Source organism: Puntigrus tetrazona, chromosome 20 (genome assembly GCF_018831695.1).
Source record: "Puntigrus tetrazona isolate hp1 chromosome 20, ASM1883169v1, whole genome shotgun sequence".
NCBI lineage: Eukaryota > Metazoa > Chordata > Actinopteri > Cypriniformes > Cyprinidae > Puntigrus > Puntigrus tetrazona.
Genome location: NC_056718.1, coordinates 11,038,467 through 11,061,511, shown reverse-complemented (window position 1 = coordinate 11,061,511; position 23,045 = coordinate 11,038,467). Strand labels below are relative to the sequence as shown.

The 23,045-nt window shown below is 37.4% G+C and overlaps 2 pseudogenes; one reads left to right on the top strand and one right to left on the bottom strand.

The window, feature by feature from the left end:
- Positions 1-252: 252 nt before the first annotated feature.
- Positions 253-9,260, top strand: LOC122324416 (annotated as a pseudogene).
- A 10,161-nt stretch (positions 9,261-19,421) lies between these two features.
- Positions 19,422-21,832, bottom strand: LOC122325475 (annotated as a pseudogene).
- Between the last annotated feature and the right edge of the window lie 1,213 nt (positions 21,833-23,045).

Here is a 23,045-nt window from a genome sequence, read left to right as displayed (position 1 = left end):
TTAATGCATTCTTACTTGTGCCTTCATGATTACAGGTCTCGTGTGTTTAATCAGCACGATATTATTAATACTAGATGTCTCTAAACTCAGTAAAAACTGCATTCACCTTCTTACGGAGTTCTAGCTCCCCATCAGGATTTATTCATCTACCCTGACCTCTAGCGGAAATTAACTGCAATAACAATTCAGTTACTTTATGATACAGGTTTGGCCCTTTTTTGACAGGAATTGCGTTCATGTGAGTTCGCGAACGTTATAACTAAACGTGAGCTAATTGTCTTGTTTTTATTAATTAGTATAGTATTAGTATAATACTAATTTAGACTTGTTGCTCGCGTGCTTCGGGCCCTTTGGACTGCTCCAGGCTCGTGAGCTCTCGATGCGGTCCCTCCCTCCCTTTCCGTCTTACATGAAAGCGGATGGGAGGACGGAGAGAGATGCTCAGTCCGGAGTAAACCCTGGAAACAGCAGGAGCCAGGTCATGAGTGCATCTATACACCCTGTGACACAAATGGAGTTACTCCGGGACGCACATTCTTCTAAAAACCCTCATTTTCGGATGCGTATGGAAATGAATGACACTTCTGTGCAATACGCAACTCGGAATCCGTGTTCCTGATCTTTCGCTGAACAGGTGCGCAGAAAGCGCATTGCCGTGCTTTTTCGCGCAGAGAGAAAGAAACTTCGTTCGAGTTCATAAACACGGTGGATTTAAGCTGCTTCGCTCGAAACATTTTACGGAAAATTATTTTTGTCAACACTTTTTTTTTTTTTTTTGCCAACAGTGATAAATGTAATTTAAAACAAAAATAAAAACTTGACGAGAGCACCTAACCACGACCGGCAGAGGATGCAGAGCATGACAGAAAAACACAGAAAGCACTGAATTGTACGGAAATGCAGATGAAAGCGTAGAAATGTACTGAAAGTAATTGGCTGTATGATGGAGCGCTTTGAGAATCAGCGGTTCTTCCTGAGGATTTCTCTTCTCTGCATTATCCTATGTGAGTCAAGTAAGTTTCACTTCAGTTTTTTTTGGTATCTAGTTTCGTTCAAACTGACTATTGGCACATCTACTGACCACATTAATCTTGCTATAGCAGCTGGTCAACTTAAACCAGCTCTGGTCCCCCTAAACCAGAATCTCCTCTAGGAAGGAGCCTTAAAAATAGGACAAAGTTTATATTAGATTGTTTTGATTGTGCATTTGATATATCCTCAACGCGCATTGATCATTTCGATCGGTCTGGTTGGGTCGAAAATGTCAAAACATCCAGCTCAAACAATGGGAGACCAGTTTATCCTAAACCAGCAGTCCACCACGAGCTGGTTTAGGATGCAGATGCTTTCACCAATCCACAGTGAGAGACGCGCAGGCATTAGGATGGCGCGCACGATTGCCAGTAAAATGAAATGTGCTCTCCACGGCCAAGCTGCCGCTTAAATCAAGGCAGATTTATTGGTCTTGCTCATCACTCCGCGTTTACGCTCGCACTCTCCACGAGCGTCTCTTCATTTATGCGCCCGCTCGCTGTCAGCAGCCGCCGGACTCCTGATGAATGAATATCACTGCGGGCATCCGGCGAGCCTGCCGCTGGACGCGCTTTACCGCCGCTATTTGCATCGGATTTGCTCAAGAACATCCCGAGCTCTGGAAAGTTTCCAGACTTTGAACGGAGATACGCGAAGAAGAAGGTCGCCATCCGATTTCAGGTCCGAGGCTTTGAGACCTGCTGCGCTCCTCGCAGGCTGGAGAACGGACGCGCGCGCGCTTCAACGTTCCAAAGCCGAACTGAGAACGAGCCTAGAATTCTGATGTTCTTTTACTCTGAATACAAAAACCATCATGTCAGCAGGTTCTGTTGTAGCCTAGTGCGTGCTGTAGAAAAATCACTTAATTCATATTCATATGAACTAAAAATATAGTCTACAGTAATACAAGTAAAGTATTATTTTTTAGAATACAACTTTTATTATATAAAATAACGTGAAAAGTAAAATTGTGGTGCATTAGCTATATCCAGGGCTAGGCTATAAGTTCATTAGCCTTAATTAACTTTAAAAATAAAACAACTGTAAACATTTTTGCAGTGTAAAAGTTTTATCAACCTTCCATCATTTTGTTTATTTTTGACAAAGATAAAAATACCAAGTCAACGCAGTTTACCTTGTTTTAGTGAAAACTATTAATTACCTATTTTTTCTAAATAATTTCATTTATTTCTGATGAATTAATATAGATAATAATAATAATATGCTAACTCTTCAAGAAAACGCGCTTTTGCACCAGTTTAAAAAAGTTTAATTTGTTTATTTCTATTTTTATTTTATTTTATTCAAATGAAATTTAAATTAAAAACACATTCTTCTAATTAAACAATATTTCTAGTGGGCATATTAAAAATTTTTTTTTTACTTTAAGCTATAAGTATATATATTACATCATCGCTACAGTTTTTGTTTTGTTTTTTTTTTTTTTTCTAAAAATACCAAATTCCTAGCCTCAGAGTAATAATAACTTTGAACTGCACGGCCTGTCCATAATATGCTTAAAAAAGCAAGAAATGTGCCAGAGGTGAGAAAATATTTCCCTCCGCTGACTGTAGTCGGTGCTGTGCTTTGGGTTTCATATCATGTCCCACTGTGCTAATGCCCTGTGGGGTGCAGACCCTAAATCTGACTTGTTAATGACATGTTGTCACTCGCTCAGAGTGTGACTCATTGTGCCAAGCATGACCCGAGGGAGCTCAGTTCTCCACACAGCAAATGACTGCTCTCAGAGAGCAGCTCCAGCCACGCCGCAGCACTCAAATAGCAGGCCTGACACAGACTATGTGCAAACACTGTCCTCAGGGTTCTGTGTTAATGCCTCCTCAGCTCAGAGATGAGACCTGAGTGGGCCGGCTTAATGGTGTCTAGCCACTATCCTGCAGAGGTGTCAAGCAAAGGTGCAGAGATTACAGGAGATCTCCTCTTAGAAAAAGAAGAGAATCAGTCATCATTCAGTTAGCCACACTGGCCCGCGTATCATTAAACATTATCGGCTTCTCACACATCAGGTGTTTGAAGTAATGTTCTTCAGAGCATTTTTAAGGTCCAAATAAAACTTAAATAGAGAACATATTAGCAGTATAAAAACATTTTTTTTTTTGCATGTAGTTGCTGTCACATGGTTACGAACATACTAGTACTCACTGCATCTGAACATGCTTACTTATTAGTTTGAGAAAAACAGTATGCTAAAAGAAAAGATAGCATTGGCCTCAATCTCAGAAATTTCGATTGTGTGGTACAATTGACACAATTGTTTCTATTTGGCGTACTTAAACTCCAAAAATGGACCTTGACATGCATGCAGTATGATACACAATTGGTAGGTTAAGGGTATGGGGTAGGCGACTGTAATATATAGGCTACTACAAAAAATGGGTTATATGGACACCAACAAAGCGTGTATCATATGCATGCAATTTTGTTATATTTATTTATTTTTAAATAAACCACTTTCAAAGAGAGTTCAAAATTACAATTTTTATCTTTTATGGAATACATATTATTATATATTTTGATCCACACACACACCTTTGTGTGATCTTTGCTCAAAATAAACAGACATGGCATTTTGAATGACGCATGGTATTTGTTGTTTGCTTGAGCTTCACCCACAGCATAGCTACTCTCTTTTGCACTCTCAAATTTTGTTCTTTTCATAGAAAACTTGCATAATATAGCTTTGAACACTGCGTTAAAAGAGGATCAACAAGAACGCACGTTTACCGTACACCTAAATACAAAACAGTGTAAAAGCGAGGGAGTGGAATAAACGTTTTTCCCTGTGTGAGCTACAAATAGTCTAAAATAATATATCTTATATATAGGCCTGTGTTTTTGGTGTGATATTTCAAGTTCAGCAGCTCATTCACAACGGAGTCGTCACACGCGATCAAACGCGAAAGCACGTGCTCGCTCTGAGACGCGCACGCGCGACGCTCAGATCAACAACAGACCGACCAACAGGCAAAATTTTAGCTTGAAACTCGAGTTAATCGGTATTAACTTCTTAAACTGCTGTGTACAAGCAGGATAACACTCACAAACGATGCTGTTTTCGGCTGTAATCACCTGAGGCAGTCGACACTGCAGCTGATATTTGAAACGCGGCTCTCTGCTCACGTGATATTGCTGAAGTTTAACCGTATGGAAATATTTTTGAGCAAATCTATTACAGTCGACGGATGAGAAGTGATGATGCGTGTAATTATATATGATTAAAGAAATGAATGGGAGTTAATCCCCTGATGAAGCGCTTTAATACTATATGTTTTAGTTATTTAACATGCAAATAGCCCGGTCAGTGAGCCCTAGATAAATTAATAGACTCTCTGTCCCATTAGTTCATTTAGATATTTAAACTTCAGCTCTGCACATTTACACACTTTCTTAATCATTTGCATTGCTATACTCAAATCTATAAGAAATAAGCTTTCCAAATAAGCCAGTATATGAACCAAGTTCAAGCTTATGTAATTTACTTTATGGCTGCCATTTATATGCCAAGTTGTGGATACGACAGATGAACAATAATTTAAAATGCCTCCACTTTATTAATATTATCATCGTATGTTGTAATATAGACGTCAATATAGACGATGTACAGGTTAAAAAATCTTTTCAGTATATGCCAAGTCTAAACATTTAACTCCAAGTTCTGTCCATCAAACAGTAGCAGCATTCGATGGTGATCTCTTGAAACATATCATTTGTCATGTCTAAGTATTAACTGTTTGAATTTAACATCTTCTTTTCCATTTGCAGTCTCTTGTTGTGAGAAGACTCATTCACACGCTGAAGATGAACTCTTTAAAAAGCTGTTTGATGGATACAACAAGTGGTCAAGGCCCGTACCAAACACCTCTGATGTTGTCATTGTCAAGTTTGGTTTGTCTATTGCCCAGCTGATTGATGTGGTAAGTTACATTTTCTATTTAATTTAATTTTGTTGAGTTTCAGCTCAATTACTCCTATTTTCAATGTCACAAGACCCTTCAGAAAACCATTCCAATAAGCTGATTTGCTGCTCAAGAAACATATTATTATCAATGTTGAAAACTGTTGTGCTGCTTAATGTTTATAGTGGAAGATCAGATCAGTGTCTAGAGTGTCAATAGCAATAAATAATGGCAGTAATTATAAAAAACCCCTTAGAATCTTTGATGAATTAGGGTACATGGTCCTTGAAGGCTCCAAGTCCATCAGAAGATTAAAATCATAAGGTGTTTGTGACCTCTCTGAACCAAGAGCTTTCTGCTGGAGCAAACCCAGCATCCTGACTCATCTAATACTCACTGTCCTTCCTTCTTTTTCTCCTCCACAGGACGAGAAGAATCAGATGATGACAACAAATGTCTGGCTAAAGCAGGTGCGTGCAGCAGGAAAGTTGAAAAAAATGTTAAGAATCTGGCACGGCAAAATAAGAGCAAAGTCGGCAGACTTGTTTGTAGTGATTTAGTTTTTAATTTCCTGAACATTTGTGGCCTTTCACTCAGGAGTGGAACGACTATAAACTACGCTGGAAACCTTCAGACTTCGACAATGTGACTTCCATCAGGGTTCCGTCAGAACTAATCTGGGTCCCGGATATAGTTTTGTACAACAAGTGAGTAACAATTTATCTGAGCTAAACAACACTCATAAATTCCCACAAGTTAAATGCAAGGAAATCAGCTAGAGAGCGTGAGATGTTATCTGTGCAGTGCTGCGTGGACTGTTTTAAATGCAGAGTTCGTTTTTATGCACAAGCAGTGACATGATCTATACGGTGTACTGTATGCAATACCATACCATTAGAGATGCACTGAAGTGTACTGAGATGAACTTATTGACACTTATTTAGACTGCCACCCACTGTTTGAATGAGGCACTACACCATCATAGATTTCAGTTCATACTGTTTAAAGGAACACTCCGCTTTTTTTGGAAACTCCCCCAGAGTTAATAAGTTGAGTTTTACTGTTTTTGAACCCATTCAGCCGATCTCTGGACCTGGTGATAGCACTTTTAGCATAGCTTAGCACTTTTAGCTTGAATCCAATTAGACCAGTAGATATACAGATATACAGGTAGATGTCATTAACTGGTACAAATTTGTCAACCCGGTAGAGTTGGACTGTCATCGTGGTCACTTCACGTGACGTTGCTGTGCTACGTGGACACAGAAATGTATAATTTGCATGCATTTTTAAGTATTGTGGTTTAAAAACACTTGCGTGTCAAATGCTGTCTTTACAAGTATCCTCCTAAACACAGTAATTTAGGTGTTAAGTGAAAGCAAAAAGCTAAGCAAGAAAACACGTGTACAGTATATTGGATCCAGGCAGCACTTAAAGTGACAGCAATCTAATATTCCTGCTGTCTGTCATTAATGGTAGTTGAAGAGAAATTAGAAAAATCTCACTGCTTTTGAATGAATCACTTTGTAAGTATAAGAATATATATATATATATATATATATATATATATATATATATATATATATATATATATATATATATATATATAGAAAAAATATGCAGAGCTTTTTGTAATATTGACACTGGTGAACAGAATTTGAAATTTCTATGATGTCAAAAGTTTAGTTATAATAACTCCGTTGTTTGTGATTTATATTGTTAGCAGGAAATAAAATTACTCATATTTTGAAAAGAGATTGTCAAAATACTCACTCCTAAGGCTTCATTATTATTTTTATTTACTTTTCGTTTATATCCAAATTGTGTATATCCAATCTATGCTCCTCTTATGTAATATTATAACATCTAAACTATATTATATAATGCATAAAAATAGTAGTGGGTTAGGCTCCTTAATTGCAATTAATCATATCCAAAGTTTTTGTGTGCATAATAAATGTGTGTGTGTACTGTGTATATATATTGTTTATCATAGTAAATATGATCAGTACACACATGGATTATATAAAGAAAAACTTTTATTTTGGGTGCAATTAATCATGATTTATCATTGTCCAGCACTAAAAATATAAAACATCATATTCATTGTTACAGCCATTGAAACAGCGAACATGAAAGCTTTAATATTACAATGTATGATGCGTGAAATTATTTCACTGCTTATCTTAACAAAATGGCATCTGATCAAATGTTGTTGTCTCCTTCAGTGCAGACGGAGAGTTTGCGGTGACCCACATGACCAAAGCCCACCTCTTCCACACAGGTAAAGTGCGCTGGGTACCACCTGCCATCTACAAGAGCTCATGCAGCATCGATGTCACCTTCTTCCCCTTTGACCAGCAGAACTGCAAGATGAAATTCGGCTCGTGGACTTACGACAAAGCCAAGATCGACCTGGAGCGCATCGAGAACACGGTGGACTTAAAAGACTACTGGGAGAGCGGCGAGTGGGCCATCATCAATGCCGTGGGCACCTACAACACCAAGAAGTACGACTGCTGCCACGAGATCTACCCAGACATCACCTACTTCTTCATCATCCGCCGTCTGCCGCTCTTCTACACCATAAACCTCATCATCCCCTGCCTGCTCATCTCCTGCCTGACCGTGCTGGTCTTCTACCTCCCGTCAGATTGCGGTGAGAAGATCACGCTGTGCATCTCGGTCCTCCTCTCGCTCACCACCGTCTTCCTGCTGCTCATCACTGAAATAATCCCTCCACCTCGCTCTCGTGATCCCGCTCATTGGCGAATACCTCCTCTTCACTATGATCTTTGTCACCCTGTCCATCGTCATCACCGTCTTCGTGCTTAACGTCCACCACCGCTCGCCCAGCACTCATAAGATGCCCCGTTGGGTTCACTCAGTCTTCTTGGATTTGATCCCGCGGTGGTTGTTTATGCGGAGACCTGCACCGGACAGCCGTCGCAGGCAGAAACTCCTCCTCCTGCAGCGGCAGGGCCAAGGAATGACGCCACGGGTGCTTGGACCGGCAAACGCGACCCTCAGTACATCTACCAGCTGGTTCAGAGGGGAGGAAGAGTCCCGCAGACGCTTCTGTTATAAGGACTTAGAACTGGGAACGCTGTCCTCTGCGATCTCGCTTTCACTCCAGACCCCTTCGCCCTGCCCTCTAGCCACGACTCCGCCTACTCTGCAGAAATTCGGCCCTTCCTCTAGACTGGAGTTGGGCCTGGCTTCCAGGCAGCTTGGTGGAAGAGTTAATGTCACAAAGCGGCCTGACAACATGATGCCAGACAACCCGGGATTCCCCCTGTCCCCCAGTGTCCTGCAAGCTCTGGAGGGGGTTCACTACATAGCAGACCACCTGAGAGCAGAAGATGCTGACTTTAGCGTAAGTTTATTTCAGATTCTCTAACATGAAAAATAAATAGAAAAAATAAATGACACTAGTGCTATTCTAAAGTATATTCTAAAATAAAAAAATATTTGCATATTTTATAAAAATTTTTACTGTGATGGCAAAGCTACATTTTCAGCAGTAATTACTCCTGGTCCTTCATTAATCATTCTAATATGCTGATTTAATCAAGAAAAATATTTATTATTATTGTTGAAAACCAGCTTTGTGCAGGTTAATATTTTTTGATATAGGAAACTATGACATTTTTCAGGAAATATAAATGTTTTGTAACCTTTTAAATGTCTTTACTGGCCTTTTGCATCCATTTATTGCAACTTATTTTTATTGCCAAATAGTATTAATTTTATTAAAAAACACAAATGACTTTTTAAATTATAAACAAACGTTTTAAATTATATTGTTAATTTTGATTTAAATATTTTTATTCACTATATTTATAATATAATTATAACTTCAATGGCTTTAATCTACAGTACATTACATTTTTTACCAGACATACAGCCTGTTCAGAATTATTCTATACCTTTGAGCAAACGTTTGTCCATAAAAACACTTATATGAGTGTAACCATAAATATTATAGTTAAAGTGCACACTAAACAGATGGTTTGTGTGTAGCCTGTGTGTAGTACCACCCTCCTGATATGACTTAAAGGGAGTTTCTGGTCACGTGTGTTGTTACTGCTGTAGTAATCCGCTCATTTGTCTTCTCTTCTCACAGGTAAAAGAGGACTGGAAGTATGTTGCTATGGTAATAGACAGAATCTTCCTGTGGATGTTCATCATAGTTTGTTTGCTGGGCACAATCGGACTTTTTCTTCCGCCCTGGCTCGCGGGCATGATCTAAAAAACACCTTAGTGAGTATACTGTATGAACAATAAGGACTTCTAACGTTTAGGCTTCCACTGGAAGAACGCCTTCTAGCAGGAACGCCACGCATGGGGTCAGATGTCATGTTTGACAAGAACGCGCCTCAAATACCTGACATTTTCTTAGGTCAGTTACTGAAAGGAAAGTCACATATTAAAGGAAGCTTGTCTATGCTTGTATTTGAATGTATAACCCTAAATATTATTGTAAAAATTAAAAGTGCCAACTGGAAAGGACTACGTTAATTTAACTGATTACACAAATAAAAGCTCTGAGGTGGCTATTTCCTCATGTCTTGTTACTCTTCATATCTAAAAAGTGCACACTGAAGAAATTAGACAAAAGTGCTTTGGGTACGTGTGTGTGTGTGTGTGTGGAGTCTGTCTTGGTACTAACCTCCTGATACAATTCATAGGGCACAAGACATGACAGGGCATGTTTTCCCAAAAAAAAAAAGTTAATTTAAAGTAATTGCTCATGTAGTTACAGAATGGTATGCATGTCTGTCTTCTGTAAAACATGATCAAGGTATCTTTACTTTTTTTTTCATACAGTGGACATGTTCTTTAAAACCTCTTTTACATACCAAAGAAGAAAATCATTAATACACGTGTGGAATTTCATGAGGAAACTGAATGATGACAGAATACTCATTTGGAGGAAATGTTCCCTTTAATAAAGACACGAGATATAAAGACTTTACATCCGTATCTTACGTGTCTCTTGTTCTGTTCTGTCTCGTAAAGTCACGTTTACAAGTGACACACTTTAATGTTGTTTTCAAAGAATAAAAAAGAATATTTGTGCATGACGTGAATCTCTCTTGCATTGTTTTGCTACAATATAAACACATATTTAATAAAGACAAGATGTCAGATGAATGTTGGAGTCGTGTGTGGAGGATTCAGCAAGCTCACGTTATTAACATTTGTACAAGACTTTTCTTAAAAGAGATTTAGAATCAAAGTAACCAAAAATGCTTGGGGGGGTAAGCAAGTATAGTTCTGGATAAGTACACTTGAATAACCTCCTTTCATCTCCAAAACCAAAGGCTTTCAGGTAGCTATAACCAAATTCTCTGAGACATTTATCTGGTGTGGAGCTCATTATATAAGAAGGTTATAATTTCAGGGTATTCAGCACTTACATGCAAGTTAAACTTTTGATGAGGCTTCAGTGACAAATGTTTTAAAACACTATTATAACAAATCAACATTTAGTTAAATCAAATTTATTCCCATGACACATTTTGAATGTATTTCAAAATGTAGTGTTTTTCTACAGGACATTTTGTAATGTATTTTTATTATAAAATACAACACATTACTCAACATTGAAGAAAAACGGCTAAAGCAAACTGCAAGCACAATTTAAATCAACCAGTTCTGGATATGAGTGACTGTAAGATAACCCTGCTTTCTGGAATACCCCCTCGGCTTGATCGGGTGTTCTAAATCTTAAATGTTTGCACGAAGCACTTTGTGATATAACTGCAGTGCAAGAGCTGCCTCAATTTCTATTGGCTGTTTCATGTCTCTGTCACTGGTGTTGGTTTTGTCCTGTTACTGCATTTCAAACTTATATGGATGTATCAAGTGTCTATCTGAAGCTGTGGTCGGCATGTCCCCAAGATTATAACTTCTAGTCTGTCCGGTGGTTGGGTCATCAGGTTTAGGTTTGGCCAAGTTTAGGCCTTGCCGGGCCTGGTCTACAGCATCTAGCAGGTTCTTGGCATCCATGGCCAAGTGTGGGCTGCTGCTGGCATCTGTTTACTTACACTCTTCCTCAGAGAGGTGATGGCGTTCTGCTGGGCCAGACGCATTTTACTGATGAGCTCAGCCAGGTCCTTATTCAACAGCTTCTGAGTACCTTGATCTGAGAGAAACATTTATACTCTTATTATAATCTCGTCCGGGCGGAGAAGATTAAATTCACTTTCAGCACCACATTTGAATGCATTGATTTATACCAAGTATTTCATATTTTACAAAAGCATTACAGACATTATATGATTGCAGAACCTTCAAACAAGGTCAATACTACCTCATTCTACAGGAATCATGCAGGGTTATTGATATATCACTTACACTATTGATCAGATTTGTACTGAAGTCCCACAGTCTGTAGACAAAAATGTTAAAATGACAGTAAGCGGGAGGTAATGGCCGATAATATTGCTCATAAGCGGAATCAGATTTAAATGAGGCTGGTTTCTGTCATGACTGAGGATATGTAATCAGTAGATGTCTCAGTGTGTTGATGTCGTTTTTAGCTGCACACCACTTTCCTACGTCCATGGCCTGCATTTGCTCCTCTGGGCGGTCCAGCTCAGCTGTGAAGCACCAGGCTGAGACACATGACACTGGTGTCTTCTTATCAAGAAGTAGAGTCAGTGCTCTATTATGGATTTTTGAAAATGACCTTTCATGCAGTGTGTAACACAGCTCTAAGCAGATAGAAACATCCTGCAAAGTTTTAAGGCTGAAAGTGCCGCGTCTTGTAAATTTAGATTTGACTCTGAATCATTGGCTTAGTCGTTTTGAAACAAGTCCCATGCCATTTAATGTCGGCATTGTCTGAAAATATTAGCATATCCCCGCCCTTGCCTGTCTTTCTGCATTGGGCGTTAAAAGCTCACAAACAATTACTTTAAATGGGAAATTGACCAAGGGTTTGGAAAAATAGATAAGCTTCATGAATCATTTAAGGAGCTATTCGAAAAAACAAGGTAAAATTAAATGCATAGAAAGAAGACTAATTGTTTTTGACCTTGCATGCATGTCAACCTGTTGTTGGGACTTCAGAAACCAAATATCGACCTTTCATTACTCATAATAGGGCACTTTACAACGCCTTCGGCCTGCATATTGTATTATGCGTGTCAAGCGAGTCCTTACCTGCTGCAATTCTAGGTGGTTTTGAAGGAGGTTGTGATTGACTTTAAATGATACATGACAGAGTCAGTATAGCAGGAAACACATTAATATTAAATATTAATAATAGTGTTAATTTAGACTTTATTATGCAACTAATTATTTAAATTTTGTTGTCTCCTGTAGAATGCAGAAGACTTACATGCTTTAAGTGGTGGTTCCAGGTGTCACAATGTAATACAAATAAAATCATTACATTTTACAATAAAATATATAAATAAAAAATGCATAAAATATATCAAATGAAAATATAGGTAGCAATGTTAACTAATGATAACCAACGTTAACCAATGAGCATTATGCAGTAAATTATTTGCACCTGAAAATGTTATTAATGGAGATGCCAATGTAATAGCAAAAAAACAACAAAAACTAAACAAACAAACCTCAGGAATGCTTGTGTTTTCCTGAACCATTAGGTCTGATGCAGAAAAACAAGATTTGCAATGTGTATAATATTAATAATAAGGAAAACCTATATTATCATACACACTTAAGATATTAAATAGTCTGTCGTCCTTACCAAACTTCTCCTCCTTTTTAGCCATTTTGTGTCCTCCTCCATCATTCTTTCTGCATCTTGAGTATCCTGCATGCATCCTTCTCTACCTGCAACCGCTGAGCATCTTCCCTTACTGAGTGTTGAAACTGAACTCAGCCTCCTACCCATGCACACACAGATATTAGATGGCTTCTAATATAATATCAGTTATTAAAACTTAAAAAAACTCCTGTAAAGCCAATTATTTCTAATTTCAAAATAAAAAAAAATAAATAATAGAAATCTTACGATGCTAAAAATAAATTATTAGTAAACCGTAATAATACAATGTAATAATAGGCTAATTTTACCCCAAGACTGCGGCGGCGAGGGTGGGGATGTGGTTGCTTGAGGATGCTAGTTGAGTCCACAGGTGACTGGTAATCATGGGCTGGCCAGGTCTGAGGTGAACTGGCACATAAAGCCTCATTAAGCTGGTGAAAATAAAGAGTAAACAAATCAAATGAATACAGCATATACCTAAAAACATAATGGGCTTCATTTACAAAGCGAGCGATACAACAAAAAATTGGAATCACATCTGGTCTCGTCTCATGAGTTTTTGAATTATCTGAGTGTATTTAAATCTACTGGAATTTGAGACAAATTTTGTAGGTTATTTTTCTGACCGTAGAAAACCAAAGTCAATCGTTTGAAGGGTTTTAGCTTTATATTTAGCTTTAGCATATAAATAGGACCATATATTAGGCTATACAGTTAACATAACAAAAAACCAAAATCTAGCAGTATAGGCTACACTCGTTTTTGCATTTATGTGCGCTATTTTATTAGTCCATCTGATACACAGTTGCCTCATGCACACAAACAACATTAGTTCTAGTGCACACCAGTATTTCTGCTAATAAATCATAAGAACTAAAATGCAGTCAATAAACGCTATATTTTAAGATTCCACTTGCTGTAAATCAGAGTGCAGTGCTCAAACAAACATTTTATTGGATTTACAGATATTAGAACATAAGAGAAGTAAAGACTACATATGCTGTTATGAAACCATTTGTATGCTGTTTTATAATAATGACTGCCAATGGCCTAATTTGTATTTTATTTTATAGTTAAATATACAATTTTATAACTAGCCTACTTATTTTTCATTCTTAATCTGTTCTGAATACTAGTAAAATTTTAAATATTTGTTATAGAGTGAGCGAAAAGGAAGCTATAATGTTTATATTTACTATTTTAATATATATAGTATACTATATAAATGAATGTAAGCGTTATTAGTTTGCAATTGCAGTTAACTGGTGTTTTTCAATTATGAATACATTTTTTCTTTCTGGAATACTTCCTCTTTTTGCAGGTTCCGTTTCTCAGTGTAAGTAAACTCTAGGGGCATTAGTAATTAGTAAGTATATTATTCATTAAATACTATTGTTAAATGGATATACAATTAAATATCAGTATTTCTGTAGAAACAATTTATTGCTTTGTGTCTTGATATTTTAAACAAAATGAACACACTCTGGTGCCTGAAGATGTAGGCTGACACCAAGAATTATTTCAAGCGGCTGGTATTGACTCTGGAAGGCTGGAGGTATAAACAAAATACACTGACCGTTAGGTCTGTGTGCTGCTGAGTGAGGCAAACAAACAGTGTATGAAAGCTGACAGCTACTTTTGGTGAGTTCACTAATGTTAAGCTTGGGAGTCAGGACCGGGTGTTCGGGATTTGTCTCTCTCTCCACCTCTAACTCCTTCTCCATTTAGTGGACATCACTGTACAAATTACACTGATTACATATTAGAAAACATTGATTTTTTTAATCAGGATCATCAATGCAAATGATACAGGGCTACATTATTACAGAGCCACGAAGGGAGAAGCCTGATCTTGCCGCCCAGTTCGGTGAAGGTGGGTCTCGCCCGGTCGTGGCTCCCATGTGGGTCATGAGAGTACACAGGGCAGAGAGGGCACTGCTCAGGTTTGGGCAACCCGGTTGCCCTGCTCCAGCTAGTTAATCACATCTCGGTTGTCAGCCCAGTGGGCCGGCTGTTTACCCGACTCATAATCTCACACACACACAGCTGGACAGGGAACAACAGGGTAGAAAACAGAAGTGAGGGTTTAGGAACATCATATCATCCCATAAGGATAAGTAAGTGCTAAGGCAAGTTCACACCCAAATTAAAATCGTCATTGTATAATCACCTTCAGGTCATTTAAACCGGTCTGCATTTCCTGCAATGCAAGATAAATCCTATACCAGTCTTTGAAATATCTTCTATGATTTTCCACAGAAAAAAAGTCATGCAGGTTTGGAATGACATGAGGGCGAATGATGGTCGAGTTGCTCTTCTCTGAAAAAGGCTAAGTAGGCTTAAGTAACTGCTGGGATCCACGACTTTCTCCACTTGCTTCAGTACTAATGGTGAGGCCAGCACTCTTATGTAAAGCCATCAATCAGAAAAAAGTAAGTGAAACAAGTTCACAGAACATAGCGGCTGAGGCTCCCTGCACGACAGGGTTAAAGCTGTCTGGCTAGTCGTGTGTTATTTAACCGGTCTTTTAGTTAGGGAGAAATAGCCTGGCATTATAGATAATGCTCATTGAAAAAGAAATATAAATTACAGTACAGAAAATTTTACAGTTGTGTTTTTCGTCAGCGTGAATTTGCACCAAGGAATTTGATTAAAACGAACTGTAGGTGTAAAAGTTGTGAAGGAAATGGGAATTTGTATAAATTAAGTTTAATAGTGGCCTGGGTGCTGATAATGTTTGTAGCTTTGGGCGGTTAAGCGATGTAAAACTGGAAATTGGATTCATAAAGTAAGATTATGCCCTGTGAGAATTTTACGATGACTAATATAGAGCACGAGCAATTTTAGAAATACTGGTTTCGAATACCCTTTCAGACTCATATATTAAATATATACTCAAAATGTGGCAATATTGATTAATTAAACAAGCTGATGTCTGTCTAAATTTGTTTAGTACCATAGACATGTTAGAAATCTGTGGTTATATCTAGGAAACTCACCCATTACATCCACCGTCACTGGCTTTGCGGTGAGCGTCTGAGATTAATGGATTCAGGAGCCATCCATTTGATCAGTAAGCATTAACAGATGCTGAAGACATAATGCAAGGTAATGAGGAATTTCCGTGCTTGATAGAAGTGGAATATAAACAACACAGCAAATGATATTTTAGAGATTTTATAGCGTGACCAGAGGAGTTAGGATGATTACAGTTGCAGCAGAGAATGAATGATGAATCTTAAATGATTAAACAAAATCATAACGTTTGTAGTGTAACACAGCTAGACTAACCTTTGTAATATTCTTCATCCTCTATGTATCTGGAAAGGCCAAAGTCACCCAGCTACGAGTCAGGTGTGGCAAGCAAGTATATTTAGTACCAGCTATATCTCTGTCAACAGATCAACACAAATAGCTAATAAAAATTAGATTCACTACACCACCAATGAAAATGATTCTGTTTTGTAGCTTTGTCTATATTAAATTGATGTCATCAGCATAAAAATGCGATTAGAAAGGTGGTGCATTTAACATCATCACTAAAAAACATCATTAAAACAATTTATTTCCAGGGATGGTCTCAGGCTTTCTTTCCACCGTCATGAAGTGCATGTTAAAATGTAAATATGTTTTGATACATTAACAGACATTTTATTCTTAAACAAATTAATATTTTATTCAATTGATGAAAAGTTACAGTAAATATAATGTTACAGTAATGGTACAAAATGTTCATTTAATGCTGCTCTTTGAACTTTCATTCAAAGAAACATAAAATATATGAATGTTTGCACAGATATATCGCAGCACATCAGCTTTCAGCATAATAATAAAAATGTTTCTTGAGCATCAAATCAGATTAATGGGTAATAATGTACAATTCGGCTGCACCCATAATTTACATTTTACACTACATTAATAAATCAGTTATTTTAAATTTCACAAATCAAATAAGCAGAAAAACATAAACTGTCCCTGACCCCAAACCTTTAAACCACAGTATAAATCAGATGGATAAAAGGAATGAAAATACTGCCTGTGGATGTGTTCATTTCCCTGTAGGTAAACAAGCGCTTTGCAGATCTGTAGGCTAGAAGAAGTACCCAGAGTTATACCTGAGTCAAACTCTGCTGACATTTTTGTCAAATACCCCAGCTATAAGCTTTGACAGCCATTCAAGGATTAGTATAGCAAAACAATAAATTGTATTAAAGTGAAGGAAATAAAGCTAGGCTTTATGATTGCCCTGAGATGTTTTTCAGACCCTCTGATGGTTGGCTTATTAAATCATGCACACATCTGAGTTGGCCATGCGTCGACTGCTCAAGTCAGTCATTCTGTACTTGTGAGACGCAGTGTTGTGAATCCGTTCAATGCTGAACTTCCTGTGAGTTTGTAAACGATTTATGGCTCTTTTACAGAGACTGTAAATGTTAATAGAGTCATATCCTATGGCATTCCCTTAATTGAGATTATACACGATCAATCACACCGAGGTCCTGGCAAATGGGATTACACCCATTGGATTGAAGGAATTTTATTGATTTAATTTTAAAGGGATTCGTAAACCCCTCTATCTCAGCCACAATTTAATGCCGCCCTCCCAAAATAATCACTCATAGTGACAACATTATTAGTCCTGGAATTTTCCAAAGGCGTGTTTTGTACGTGTAATGCAAACAGGTAATGTATCCAACATCTGGGCTGTTGTTTACCTCCGTGCTGACACAGCTCCATGGCGATCCATGGGTCTTTATAATCCCTCCAATCAGTGTTTATATGCGGGATGAATTCCAGGTTCTTCATGATTACTGATTTCAGGAAAGAAGAATACTTGAATTTACTCATTATTAGATTTTATTGTTTTATTTTTGCTGCATTTCAAATGTATAATATTGTTTCAAAATATGGAGCATACATTTTCTTAAAATATAAAAAAGAACTGATCGGGTTTTCAAAGTTCACTGTCAGAATAGCAACCAGTGATTTCTCAACCTTTACAAAACTATCCATTACCTACATTCATTCCATTTAAACCTTTATAACAGTTGATTGAATAAGGATAAGCAAAAACAAATCTCACATTTTATACAAAATAAAACATTTTAGCTGCACCTGGAATATCTAGAAAAGTAGCAATTAAACTTTTGAATTCAGGCTTCCTCATATCAACAACAATACTGTGTGGAATATTGTTTTTCTTGCACATCCTTCTATTCAGGCTGTGATTTGTGAAATTATACAATCATATTTGTGTATTTTATGTAAATACACAAACCTACCTTATAATTTATCCTTAGCAAATCAAAAGAAATCCAAAAATATTTAAAATGTTATTTCACCATGGAATGTTAATGACCCAATATATCATTTGAGATATGTCAGAAAAAACGTATTTTAGAACAATGACAGTGACCTTGATGAAAATGAATTATCTGGTGATTGATGGTATACACACTCGTTGTGTACACACCAATTTAATATGTTGTGATAATTTATCATCTAAAATTCCACAGATCCAAAATGTCTGTAGTTGAAGAAACTTCTTGGATTTAATAGAGGCTATAACAATTACCCTGAGTTTTCATTCGTACCAGCTTCACCACAAACTTCTCTCTGACGTCAAATTGCACATTTCTTTACAGGTCTTCACATAACACTGATCTTCTCCCCGTTCTGTACAAATAACACCAGAGTCATCAATAATGAGTTTGCTGTATTGTAAGACATCTAACTCCATCATGCCACATTTATTAGCAAAAAGAATAAATCCAGGTTTGACCTGCAAAACATTTTAATTGTCATTGCATCATCCACACTTGGCTAAAGTGCCTAGTGTACTTGCCTTTTTATGGTAGCTCAGCCATAGACCTCCCCAAAGCATGCCCAGCATGCATTTCAGGATAATATCTTTCCCTGTTGAGTCCCAACCTTAGCTAAAGTGAAAACACACAAGAGCACATCAGTGCGAACAATAATAAACAACACTAAATGCACAATTTTAATACCAGAATATAAAACAATTCCCATGCATACCAGGTAGTGGCGGCTTTTCATCAGGTTCCCGAGTATATATCAAGTCTGAAGATAGAATTGATGTTGTCACGTTGTCCTTGAACTTTATCATGTACAGTGAAGATCAACTTAAGGGTATGATACTCACTGCTGTATCTGACTTTTATCTTTACTTACTAACAGCAGGAATGAGTGAATATAATGGAGACAGTCAAATAAATTATCTAAAATGTATGTACAAATCCATTCCAGTCGTAAATTATTCCATAGAGATCACTTTAGGTTATAGCAATTAATATTCATTCTGTATTTGTAGTCTGAGAAGAAAACCGAGACAGAGGAATGTTGATGTACTCACCTGGAGGGAATTTCAGGAGAGAGTTGCAACTGCACACCTAAGACAGCAAATATAAATCTCAATTTTCAATACAGAGAAATATGGCAATCCCAAACCCACATTAATCACAAAGGGCGTAATTCAAAATGCACAAAATTCAGAGAGAGCTGCCATGAACTCCAGAAAAAATCCTAGTAATTTATCTAAAAATACATAACGATTAATTCCCTGAAGTAGTTCACACAATCTCTAACTCTTAAATGACTCTTTTAAAATGACTAATGACATTCTGGGATCCCGTTAATTGGGGCTTACCTTTAAGATTTACTTTTATTTGGACCAGCTATCTAAAGATGAGTCTGTGTGGTTAAGCAACCGACAGTAGCCATCGATCCAGATCAGCCATGTTCTCCGCAATGGCCAGAGCGCCACACTGATGGAAGAGGCTTTGGAATGGGGAGAAAAAGGTCACGCTAGTTTACCGCGAGAATTGGCACTGTGCATATAAAAAAAAAGTTTAACAGCCTAATACTGCGGCGAGCGTTCTCACCTGTTGCGCCCTCAATTTCGATAAGCAACAACGTTCTGCCATCACTCTGTGTGTTATACTTGATACATCGGATCTGTTAAATTCAGCAAAGACAAACAGCCTGGGGAGAATAAACGAGCATGAACTTGAAACAACATTTGGACAATGACAGCTGGCATGAAGAAATAATGTGATTGGAAGTGTTGCAAAGTTGCTCATGAAATTGGAGTCTGCTTTAAAATTAGCTGCGAATACCTTTGGGACCAATGACTAAATCCTGCTAAACTCAACCTTGCTGTGTAGATTAAGAGGACTTTCAAAGTAAATTCAATTTAGCGCATTAACTCTTCCACTTTGAATAAACCCCACATTTTTGCACCTAATGAAAGACTTACCACTGCTCCTGAAATATTTCCTGCGTCAAAGTTGGAAGATTTATAGGTCTCGAAGAACTTGATCCCTTACACTCGTCCTCCTTTAGTAATGCATACTGCTGAAGCGTTTGCTGGATGGGATTTCCTCAAGCGGCTTAGGCTGAGTAAAACCAAAAATTTGACCGTTTAGATGTAGAATTTCTCTGTGTTAAGTCTGTATAAGCTGCCATATAATCCCCTCAAATTTTCCCTGTTCGTTATTCGTTTCCAGAATGAAAATTTCTGATAATTTATTCACCCAGAATGTCATCCAGTGGAGGAATTTTTGTTAGAGCAGAAATAAGAAAGACACAAATATTGTGGACCGATGGATGAAAGCGATTTAATTATCAGGAAATGTTCATTCTGGGCTCAAAGTTCTCCAATAATAAAATAATGACAAACAGAAGAAAATTGGAAAAAACAAATCTAACCTTCATACTGTCAATAAGTCCCTTGGAAAGAACAGGTCAGACCAACATCTTTTCTAAATAAATAATCACCAGCAAACAGTTGTAAACAGTAAAAAAAAAAATATATCACCTTTTAAAGAAATAATAATAAATAAAAGCTAAACTTACTCTAACAAGTCAAAATTGGACTTTTTCTCTAGACCTTTGGCATTCATGTCTTTTATAAAACCTCCTGGAAACAGAACAAGCCATATGTAACGATGCAACTCTTAGATTACCTCACAATTCAATAATAATTCATAACTAGAAATGATATAAATTAGATTAGTGAATAATTGAACTTTATTGCTCATTTTACTTCTGGGAAAGCTCTGGTTATAACATTGAAAGGTATACTGCGTTTGTCCTGCCATGAAGTCCTGCATTTAAGCTGGATAATCAGACAATATGAGTAACAGCCTGTGCTTTACCTGATCTCCAAACAGCCCAGCTGGAGTGCCATGCCATCCTTCTTTGCTAGCATGATGCTGCATGTAGTCACAACGCACCTGCCAGAAAAGACAGTGTTTACATCAACTGACAAACAAAACATACGAGCAGAGACAGAAAGGATATCTGGAATGTTTGCTGACCTGATGATAAATACAAAGAATGTCTATCTCTTTTAACCTCTTCGCTGAAATCAGTAGAGATATATGGCGAATCCTAAGATCATATCTGTAATAAAGAAACACACACGTTTATGAAAGTTCAAATAATGGTGAGATGAGTCAGCGGTGACCGCTTTCATTCTCCTCACCTCCCTCCGCCTCAGCGTGATGGCTTTAAATGGCGCTTCTCCAACCTCTCTACAGTCAGGTCTGGATGAAGCCAGTGGAGCTCCTCAGATTTGAGGTGTTTAAGCCTCAGCCCAAAGCATCCGAGGTTTTGCATTTTTGGGCCCCAAACGCCCACTGATCAGAATAGACTGAATTATTGTCTGATGAATAAGCAAAAACCTGAGTTTTAAGACATAGGCGTTCCATCGTTTGGCATATTATTACTATAAATACCATGATTCAGTTTTGTATTCATGCAGATAACCAATCAAACATTTGGGGTAGTACGATTTTCTATGTAACAAAATTCCACATAAATTATGTAATTTTTAGACTCAACATATATATAAGCATCACATCTGTAGTAAATTAATTCTAAAATATATTAACATTTTGGGGCAAGTATCGTATATTCATCTGCCATGAGCTGTCACATTTGACCAGTTTGAAGTTTTTGCTGAGAGTTGTTGCTGCTGCTGAAACTGGCTTTGATGATCTTCACTTGGGACGCCATCTCAACAGGACCAGGTCAGGGTGCTTTTGATGCCCCCATCCCAGTCCTGCGTGGGTACCTTCAGGAAAGGAGTGCTTGCATCGCTCGCCATGTCCTCAAAAAGAGATATCCACACACCCATTACATAATCATCTCATCTGGGAGAAAGACAGGTTGAACCTAAAACAGGGTTAACATTGGTGGAGCCACGTGCGTACGTATACAGGCATTTTTCATGAATGGCAATACAATAATGTTTATATACACACATATTATTTTGTCTAAATAAATTAAAATATAACAAAAGCAGTCATTTTAAAAGTAGAAATTTGATTCATGCATGTAACATAAGTAATAACATAAAATAGATATTCATTAGGAGATTTCTAAAACATTTTTTTTTAGATTAACTTTAAGTGAGCATTAGATAATGGCAGAGATCTAGACATAAAAACTCGAGCAATCAAGATGCATACAAATATAGCCATTTTAAAAACTTCCAATATAAAGAAACCGTATAATGCCAGATAGCTATTAGACAACCTAAAACCTTACCAGATTAAAGCCTTCACATACCTAGTTCAGTGCATCCCACAGGACAAAATTCAAGGTTGCTTTGCTATGTTTTTTTGCTCCCACAGTGGTAGTGTTTCCGATAACAAAATAATTATCTCTGCGCCCCGTGTGATTGTATTTACTGGAATGCGGAGATACAGTATGGATTGATTTGCAGTGTGGTTTTCATACTGGTGAAATGAGTGTCCGACATAAAATCTAAAGCGCAGCAAGATGCTAGTTTATGAATGTATGCATGTGAGTCCATGTTTCTGTATGTGTATATTCCTTTTAAGCTTGTCTTGCTATGTTGTTTGCCTGAGGCAATGAATTCCCTAAGTAGGCTATATGCTTTTGCTCTCAAGCATGAATTCCACCTTGTACAGTATGCATGTAATGAAACCTGTCGTTAAATAATGTGAGATTAATTATAATCCCTCATTGCTACTATTTTTAAACCCGTGTCATGAACGCCAGGAGTTAATGTTAGTTTTATTTGAATTGTTGGTTTAAGTCTTACATGGGGCTAAAATGTCAAGTGTCACACTAGAGGAAATGGCATTGTTTTTAAAGATTTAGTTAGTTTAACAAAATGATCCTTCGATTAGCAACCAGAAAGTATTGACTTGTTCTGAAACGGTTAATCAGCACAGATAACAAGTATGTAGGATTTGACCTCTAGGGCTATAGTTTTTGTAAGCTAACACAGCTCCCCTTCGAGAGCACAAAGAGAAAACACATCTATATTTACCTGCAGGGTACGGAGAGTA